Source organism: Condylura cristata, unplaced genomic scaffold, assembly GCF_000260355.1.
Source record: "Condylura cristata isolate star-nosed mole 26May11 unplaced genomic scaffold, ConCri1.0 scaffold00008, whole genome shotgun sequence".
NCBI lineage: Eukaryota > Metazoa > Chordata > Mammalia > Eulipotyphla > Talpidae > Condylura > Condylura cristata.
Window position 1 is genome coordinate 47791117 of NW_004567109.1, and position 10811 is coordinate 47801927.

Consider the following 10811-nt stretch of genomic DNA (forward strand, 5'->3'; position numbering starts at 1 on the left):
GTTTTGAAAACTGGAACTTAATACAGTGAATATTTGCATAATGATGAATGATTGACGGTAACAAGGTCAGACATTGGTAATAGAATTTTACATTTAGTCTCTGGAAGTTATGCTAACTTTTAGAGATCTGTTATCTTTAAAACACTTCCAAAAACTGGGCCCTTCCTGGTATTTAACGGGTTAAGTCACAATACAAAGCCACTGCAGCACAAGTTCTGTTCCCTGCTAGGGAGCTGGGACCTCTCTTGACCTGCCTGCTACTCCCCTCAAAAGTGTATTTTGGTATATCTGTCTCTGGCTGAGCCTCTTACCCCCTGCACCTCTTGCCTGTACCCCAGTTCTTGCATGCATAAATAAATCTTTAAAAAATACCTCAAAAATTGCTACCTCCCTGTTTGCACCTCTAGTAATGAGTGCATTTGTAAGTGGACTGCCAGTGCCAAAGGAACTCCCATCACCTCTAAAAATAATCCAGCTTATCTAAGCGAATATTCTGTAGCAAAGTGAAAACACAGCTTCAAAAAATGAACTACAGAAGGCAGGTAAATGTGACAAGAGATCTAGAATTAATAGTGAAGTAGAATCTCCAAGATTTGCATTTAACATTTTAATTTTTATGATGAAACTTATGGCCATATTTTAGTTCATGAGATTTTGAAACTGAGTCACAGAGGATGAATTATTACTGATTGAAGCAGTATCATTATGAATTTAGTCTAATAAAAAAATGGCCACAGGTACGACAGATATTTATTAGATTATTATATTCCTAAGTTTTAGGAAAATAGGCAGGAGAATATGTTCATGTTAAACATTGTTCAGTTTTTATAATGGCTGTCTTCTTAACATTTTGGCAGTCTGATAGCAAATTTTCTGTTAAAAAATATACTTTATTTAAAATGCAGAGAAAGGCAATTGTTCCCAAATTTGTTGGTAACCTTGCATAATTACATAATATTAATGTTTAATCCATGGAGAGTTACTAGATCAGAACATAGTAGAACTGTGTTCCTTAAAGTGGACAAACTCTAAGTAAGCATTTAGATTAGCAGACATATTTGGATCCTTGCCATCGTACCAAATATTGCCAAATATGATGTTCCTAGTGTAATGATGCTTCCTGCTTTTGTTGTTGTTGATATTGCTCCATGCAGAGCAGAAAATGTTTTCTAAACATTGATACATTTATATATGCTCCCCCATGAAATATATACATTATCTCATTTAACTATGAGTGCTAGTGAATAAACAATCCATGATATATAGAGAAAATGAGGACGTAGAATGGTAGAATTTATTACAAAATTCACAGATAGAAAAGACAAACAAAGATATCTTGCCAAGTTGTCATCATTGTAAGTCATCATTTTGACCATAGTTTTTCAAAACAAAATAGTATGAATTGTCTGTATCATATCCTCTATTGATTACTTGTCTAAACTAAATCTAACATTTTTCCACTTATCCATCTATGAGTGAGATAGAAAGATGAAGCAGAAATAGCCTTATTACCTGTGGAGTGAAAATAATTGCTGTAGCTCCATGTAGAAAGCTTTTAGTGACACTGCTTGACCTAAACAAGGGTAGTTTTTAAACCTGGGGATATTTTTACAGTTATGTGTAAATTCATATCACCTTCTGAAAACCACCGAATTGTTTTGTCATAATGAACATTATAATAGATATGCTGTTAAAAGTTGTATTTTTAGTTTTTTTTAGAAATGGAAATAAAACAAACCTGGTGTGTAATTTATCTGATTTTCATTAGCAAAGGCAAAGGAGGCTAGCATATATATATATCAATGTTGGTCACTCTCTGCAATACTTCAAGTCTTATTTAGGGGGTTTGCTTGTATGAATTGTTTACCAGTGAAGAAAATAATACATTTAAGAATTTTAATTTGAGCTATGGAGTGTTGAATAACCAATGGAAGTACGAGGAATGATTAAAAGCATGAGCATTTATGTCCGATGGATCTGGAATTGAGTGCTGATCCAAATTCATCTTCTGTATATTAGAGTTTAAAACACATTTTATAAAATTTTATGATATAATGTACAATATGAAAACTGCTAAGCTGAGTGCTTGACAGATAGTGACCACTCAATAAATGACATTATTAAGTGCTATGACAGGGAAATTAACAACAACAAAAAAAATTAGCTTTCCTCCCTTACTCTCATTTCTAGTTATAGCGAAGATAGACATATTTCAGGCTATAAAAGTTGTGATGGAGGCCAGACGTGACTATTACTCTTTGTGAAGATTTCTGCCATAATCTCCTAACTATATCCCTGTTTCTATAACTTCTCCTTATAGGGGTTTTCGAAAACCTGCAGTCAAAAAGATACTTTTAAATGTAAACTGGATCATATAGCTTCTCAAAGCATTTTCCCCATCTCACCTAGAAGAAAATAGGAAGACATTAGGATGATCTACAAAGCTATTTCTATATCTTCTGCTTCCTGTTTCTTTCATCTCTGATCTCACATCTTACATCTTCTGATTATATTCCTTCATCTATTTATTGGTTAGGTGTCTCTGAAAAAAAATCCATATTCATGTAAATGAAATATGTATGTGCATATGTATATATGTATATCTAATGTCTGTGTGTGTTTATGTGTGTGTATGACAGAAAATTGGTTAATGCCAGTTCTGAGATTTTCAAACTGAGCTACAGAGAAGTCCCAACATCTGAAGTCTTCAATTTGTATACTTGGTGGTATAATTCCATCCAAATATGAAGGCCTGAAGGCTTAAGAACCAGGGCAGCTAGGATGCAAATCCCAGTAACAAGGCAGGTGAAGATAAAATGAGATGTCCCAGGAAAAGAAATGATGAGTTCCTCCTTCCCCTACTTGTTTTAGAAAAAAGTTTACACTCTTCAAATAGTGAACTCTCATGCTCTTAGTGAACAGTGCTTACAGAATCATTGATCATATGCTTCTTAGACGAATGCTATTCCTTATTCATTTTCTATATTCTTAGAGTCAAGACCATTCCCTTACACACAAAATTTTTTCAAATGAATATATAAAATGGACAAATAAATGACTAGAATCTTAAAGGATTAGGAAACATCATATTTTAATCCTTAAAATCTATGCTTTGTTGGAATTTTAGTAACATCCATTGATATACACACACACATATGTGCACACACAAACATATATAAAAATATAAATGAATTAATGGTTTGATGTTATTATAAAAAAATTTCTGTTCATATAGAGAAATGAAATTGAAGCAATACTTCTAAAGCCAAAATGTATGCTACACACACTTCCTCAGCGTAATAACCAGCTTTGACACTCTTACAATGAGATTAAATCATCGTCAGGAAAAGATAATGGACAGAGCATGGTTCTACAACATCTTTGCCAAACTGGCCATCGTCCAACAAACTGATGAAATAATACTGCCAAGGAACGAGAGAAACCTTCCAGCAGGCACAAGTCAGATCACTGGTTAATGAGAGCCACTTAGGGGATCAAGACCCTGGCCTGAATATAGTAACTCAAAATCTGAAAATTGTGTTAATCATTGACATCAATTATTCTTTTCTAAGGACTTCAGGCAATAGTGAAGTGCATTTATGGATTATCAGAAACGGATAATCTCTATTTTTATATCAATATGGACTCTTTTGCTCTAAAATTAGTTGATGTTATTACTATTAAAAGGAAGTTAATGTTCAAGTTCCACTAAGTGTTCTTTATCCTGATGAAAGTTTTATGTCAGTTTATGTTCTAAGGTTGTAAAGTCCAATATCCAATTATAATTGCAGGTATATGGCTCAATAGAATGCTCATTAAATGGAGAAAAGGGAACATTCTTTTCTGTTTATTTTAAGGACTATGCCCAATAAAGGATTGAGGCAGATCTGACTAAAACCTCAGGAGCCCAAGAGTCCTAATCCCAACTTTATGGGTAATTTGTGACTTTGAGCAAGTATTGGAATCTATTTCATGATAATGAAAATACTACTTCTCAAAATGGCCCATTTGGAATTTTGCTATCTAAGTGACCAAAATGGTTGGTTGTGTAGAATCCATTTATTTGTACTGTTTGAAATAGAGAGAAATAACAAATTCAAAGATTGCATATTTGTTAGGCAAATCAAACTCTTGCAACATAAAACAGAAAGCAACTATGTATAATACAGAAAGGGTTTGAAAATCACCTACTAGTTTAGAATGTATGGAACATGAATAATGATGATATAACCAAAAAAATACAACTCTTTTTCAGTTTGCCTTCCCCTATAATAATTACCTTTGACCTTCTCTCAAGTTCTTCAAACATTTTTTTGGAAATATTACTCTTTCTATGGTAATAAGGCATCACTTGAATCTTTCCATTGTGGGGCTCAACCAGGCTCACCAATACCTCCAAATTATCCAAATCTATTGTCTCCTTTTAGCTCTTCTAATATTTGACTTTTATTGAGTGTTTAAGATTATTGGTGATTTTGTTTTGTGAAGACTATCACTCCTCTTGAATGCCATGGCACCAAACTTTTCCTATCTTATTTGGGACTATTCCTTCCTCAAATTCATGTCTTGCTTCTCTTTACTTATCCACATCCATAACATTTGGTGTTCCCAGTTTTTATTCTGTGCCTTCATTTCCTCTCTATTCAATAGTCATTATTTCCTTCTTCACTTCCACTAACACAGCCTTCTGATTATTTTATGATGTTTTGTATCTATCATTTAACTAAATATTTTTAATTCAAATTTTTTATTAGTTTTCCCATTGAATATTTACACCATCATACTATACTTACAGTTAAATTTAGATATTTGATAAACAAACTTTAGGTATTTGATAAACAAACTTTTCCCCCCAATTCTGTATTCTGCTAACTGACACTGATAATTCTTTTTTGTTCATTGGATTTTTTTTTTGTAGCACACCAAAGAAAAAGTATATGAAAAGCAACCCAAGAATGAATTTCCTAAAAAGAAAAAACGATTAGAGTGACATCTGATTACTCAGTAGCAAAAGTTAGCCAGAAGCAATAGAGCAATAGCTTTAATGTTCTGACAGAAAACAACTGAAAAATTTGTAATGTATATAATTTTTTCTAATACAAACATATATACACAAATGAAATATTCCCTAAAAAATAAATCTAAGAGCTTAAAATAGAGTATGTTGAACAAATCACATAGCAAAAGATATTTAATATTACTTTAAGCAGTAGTAAGTATAATTAACCTAATGGAGACATTAAATAAGGTAAAAACTATTTTAGGCAAGAATTTAAAATTCTAGTAATCTCTAGGAAATGATACAAGAACATAATGACACAAATCCAAGTGTGGTTTTGTTTTTATAAGATGATGTTAAATACAGCAAGGCAACATTAACCCAAACTAATGTGCTATATAGCATATCCATTAATCAAAGACATAGTGACAAAAAAAAATAAACAATCTCAAGAGCTCAGCAATAAACAAGTATTTTTTTTAAAGATTTATTTATTTATGCATACAGAACTGGGGTACAGGCCAGAAGTGCTGTGGCAGTGAGAGGATTCACCAGAGACAGAGTGGTGAGCAGGATAGGCAGATTGAGGAAGTCTACTGCTGAGGGGAGCAAAGGACAAAACCGGAGCGGTCTGCTGTGCTATGTGGGTCACCTCCCGGGACAAGACTCCAACTAGCACTGAAGCAGCTGCTGCGGCTTGCAGTGCTGCGTCCCAACCCATTGTGCCACCAGGAAGGGCCCACCGTTTTTGTTTGTTTTAGTTCAAGCATTTAGAGTTGAACTGTTTGTTAAATGACCAACTCTGCTGATCGGTGTGTTAGGCTCTCGTCTACATCTGGGAATAGACTGATATTGACAGGATGTGGCTGTTACAACTTGGCTCTGCTATAAAATTCTCTCCTCTTCCTTCCTATCTTATCACTGTAAGCTCAGTACTCAAGACCTCATCAAATTTCAGCTTGCACTAAGTTTGCTAAGATAGCTTTGGCCAATGGAAGATTCCCTGAAAAAGTGTACAATGACACATTTAGGATAGAGCTTTGGAAATAGAGTAGGTATTTGGATGCTTGATCCATGTGCCAGGGATGGAGTGAAAAACGATTGATAATACAACCTACCATAAAATAAAATACCTAACAAAACAGGTCTATAGAAAAGGCATTAGAACACATCATACCACTGATTTATAAAATGCTTAGTTCACAGGACAGATAGAGTAATTCTAAAATAATTACCCCAAATAATATATGTTTAATCTGTATAATAATGTACGTGTGAAAAGTAAAAGGAAGCTTAACAGAGATCAACATAAACATAATACATATAAAAATATAAATATGAAAAGTAAATGTGATTAATGTCGATAACAAAAACCATGTGGTTTGTTTTAATTCATCTATCTTAATAATTAAGATTAATCAAAAGTTAAAATCATAAGGTCTAGATTAGCACCGTCTGAAGTAAATATAATGCAAGGCACATTTGTTATTATAAAAAGTTCAGTAGCTGCATTAAAGGAAGTAAAATAAAAAAGCAAAATTAATTTTAATAAAATGTTATGTAGCCCAACATCCTTTAAACATTATTATTTCAATAGTAACAATATAAAATGTATTTTTTCCATTGGTTCATTACACTGTTAGGAGTAACTAGTTGGATAAAGGGAATAACCAGCTAAGGAGAGGTAAAGAATTAAGAAAATCAGCCTGTTTTATAGAACTTTACATGTTCCAGAAAACATGTTTAATGCCATAAGTGTGAGGGGAGATAGTGATAGTCAGAGAGACAAACACAGCAATATAGACACACACAAAAAAGGCAGGAATTTCTTCAGTTGATGGAATAAATAGTAAGAGGAACAGAGTTTAGTGAAAATAAGGATGGCAAACAAGCATTGGCTTCCTGACATGCGTGCTTTGTTTATATTTCACTTTATTTCTTATGCTTTCTGCCCTTCCTATTTACAATCTTCATTATAATCTAAACAGACTTTTAAAATTATTCCTACAACACAGTTATTGTGGTTATTTCCATTCCTCTCTCTCCTCATCAGTAACCTCATTGAGAATACAGAGTAGGTCTTATTATATTTTATTTTCCCAGCACCTAAAGAGGGTCTGGGACAAAGTCAATGTTTAAAAGTCAGTGTTTAGCACTTACTTTAAAATTAATTTCCCTTGACTATATGCATGTATATAGAATAGCATACTCCATAGTTCTAAGTTTTGCAAAGATAAGCTTCTCAGTTGCCTCCTCTCCAAAGTAAAAGGATGTCTCCAGAATTGTCTCTATGGTTATCTGCAGCTGGAAGTTTTACAACTTCTTCCTTTTTTTTTTTTTAAAGATTTATTTATTCATGCATACAGAACTGGGGTCCAGGCCAGAGGTGTAGGGGCAGTGAGAGGATTCACCAGAGACACAGTGAGGGGCAGAACAAACAGATTGACAAAGTGCACAGCTAAGGGGAGCAGTGGGTGAGACAGGAGAGGTCTGTTGCGCTATGTGGGTCACCCTCCTGGCTAGGGATTGAATTCATGATTCACAGTGCTGTGCCTTAACCTGTTGCACCACCAGGGAGAGCCCAGTTTTACAACTTCTAAACGATTGCTCCTTTCCTGGTAGCTTTGTTTCCACCATCTCTGCTAAGATGTGTAGTGAGCAGTGATGGTTTTGATAGAGACCTCTATTTTGGGTGCCTTTTGTGTCAGGTACTTCATCACTTAATGGTCTTTTTTTTTTTTTTTTTAAGTATTTGCAGTGTAAATGTAACCTTTATGTCAATTACTTCGAAGGGGAAAATATATGACAATGGGACATCTGACTCTAAATATCATGTAGACCCTGTGTTTCATATAACCCAAAATTGTATTTACAACTATTTGTTATTTTTAAGTCATTCTTGAAATGGTTTTTTTGTCTTTATAAATAAAATGGAGCTACTGGCATCTAAAATAGTATCAATGATAAATCATGTCTCTAGGAAATAAATGTGAAAGAACTCCAAGATAAATATTCATGATATCTTTTGGAAAATCAGTTTAATAATTTACCTAGGGTCTTTATGTGCAATAATTACATATACATGTTTATTTATCAGGATTATTTCAAGCAATTATCTTAATAATAAAATTTGGATATGCAACATTTGGCTTAATTTACCTTTGTGCACTCTTTGAATTACAATATTTAGTTCTATTTGAAATACTTGTCTCACATATTTGATATGAAATTTAGATTCATATAGTATGTAGCACTGGTGGGTATCCAAGTATTCAATAGGATGGGATAATTAACTGACAAAAACTGGAATAAATAATTTTAAGATTTGGAATAAAGTCTCAAAGGAAATGAAAGTTCAATTTGTATTTATATGCTATAAGTGACTGTTATCCAACACAAATATTGAAGAGAACAAATTCTCCCCCTCACCCCCACATAAGTAGCCTTCAGTCTCTTTCCCACCCTTGTCTTAATTGTATCTGGAAAGCACTATTTGGAATTATAGCAATGAGGAATAATGAAAAGATAAAAAGTGACTTGTTTGTTATATATTACATATAATCAAGTGTACACTTAGGGATAGATTTAATATTTCCATTTCTAACTCTCTGGTTCAGTTACTTTCAATTTTGGTCCTGTATTCTGAATTTTAAAAACAAAAATAGCTTGTGATCTATTTTTCAGGAGAGCCAGGACTTATCCTCGAAATTGCTTTATCCTTCAACTTATAAAATTCACTTCTGTCAAAAAAAAGAAAAAATGGAAGGAGGGATAGGTTTCTCATATGAAAATGATGACTTCATGTCACGTCTCAGTTTTCTTTTGGAGGGGATTCACAAACCACCATTTTGCCCTAGGGAGAAATGTTACCATTTTCACAGCAAAGTGTTTTTTTTTTTTTTTGTACAGCGAAATGACAGTTTTCTTCAACAGTAAAAATGAATTAACTTCTGAGGAAAAAATGCAGTAAAAATGTCAAACTCATAAAATGTATCATGTTTTGAACATCTGCACATGTTTTTGACTGACCTGACCAAGAAGGAAAATGTCCTCAAGGTACTACTGAATTTGAGACTTGGTCGTTGAAGGACAGGTGGGGTGAGATGAGAGAATTGGGAAGCCAGAGGAGGGAGTATAAGAGGAGAAATTGTATGGAGGTTAGAGGTATAGAATCAAGGTATTAGATACTTCTTATTTGTGAAACGGTCTGGTAAACTGTCTGCAAGCCCTATGCAAGTCTAGAACTAAATTGATAAAGGTCTAAACTGGGAAGACTGATGTATCTCAAAGGAAAACCTCCTTTCTTTCTTTCTTACCTTTCCACACCTTCCTCCCTCTCTCCCAAGCACATTTAAATTTGTCTATCCTGTGAACATAGTAATAATCTCAACACAAGGCTTCAACTTAACCACCCTGTTCAAATTTACTCAGCTATTATTAACTGAATGCTGATTAAATGTTTTTTAAAGACATGGTTTGGCTTACTTAAAATGCTATTTTAAGTAAGTATGGAGGTGAGCAATGCAATGAACAAAAGCTAGCTGTTTCAGCTCTTTAAAGTCTGTTTAAAGATTTAAAACCATAAATGAGGTCCTATCATTAAAAAAAAAATATATATATTTGTTTATGCATACAAGAACTAGGGTACAAACCAGAAGTGTGAGGCCAGGTGAGAGGATTCACCAGAGACAGAGTGGGGAGCAGAACAGCCAGATCTACTGAAATACACTGCTGAGGGGAGAAGCAGGCTAGGGGAGACAGGAGAGGTCTGCTGCACCATATGAGTTAGCTCCCTGGCTGGGGATTGAACTCATGCTACAGAGGTTGTGGACAGCTTCATAGTGCAGAGACGTAACCCCTTGTTTCACCAGAGAGGCCCAAGTTCCTATGTTAATTTTGCAAAATTGTTTATCCATCATTTTACTCCTAACCAACAGAGCATAATCATAGACATGTCACTGATACAGAAAAAATGAATAAAATATTATTAATAACAACAATTTTATAACTGTATACAATACTTTATCTTCTTTAAAACTTTTACATGTGTATTTAATTTTGCCATCACCATAGCCATTTAATAAATAGGACAGGCAGTCATACATTCACTATTTTATAGACAAGACATGGTTCCAGAATGTTCAGGAGATGATACCTGCTGGTACAAAATATTGGGTTTACTGCAGCTCAGAATCTGTGTGAGAATTGGTTGTTTCATATAGAGAGGAAGCATTTCCGGTTTGTAGGGCTGTGATGAACTTATATCAGTTATAGCTTATCTCTGTCTCTGTGTGTCAGTTCCCTTTTTTGCATTACAATAAAAAGGAAGTAATCTCTGATTTTTCAGATCCTTTTCAGTTCAGTCAAGCTCAGATTCTAATAGCCACTTTCAGCAAGTGTGTCTACCCTCCGTGCGTGGAGTAGCTTTGCAAGGAGTGAACTGTGCAGCGAGTTGCCGTGGTCACTGCCCCAGTTACCAAAGCCTTGTTCAAACTCCAGCAAATCATTTCTTTGTTCCATTCATTTTGATCAAACCTTTTAAGGAAATAACTGTTTTAGTTCAGATCCCTCACTGATAAGTACTTGGAAAAGAGATAAAGTAGTTAACATATGTTAGTTTTCAGCAGTGTATAGTACTTACAGGGAATCAAAATTTCTTTAAGAACTTTTCAGGTAGTGGTTAATATTTCCACTTTCAAATCTTGCTCCTACCACTTAACTCCTATATATTTTGGGGATGAAATTTTGGTAATAATATATGGATATATATTATTTTTAAGAAGACATTTTATTTACTTAATTAATTAATTTA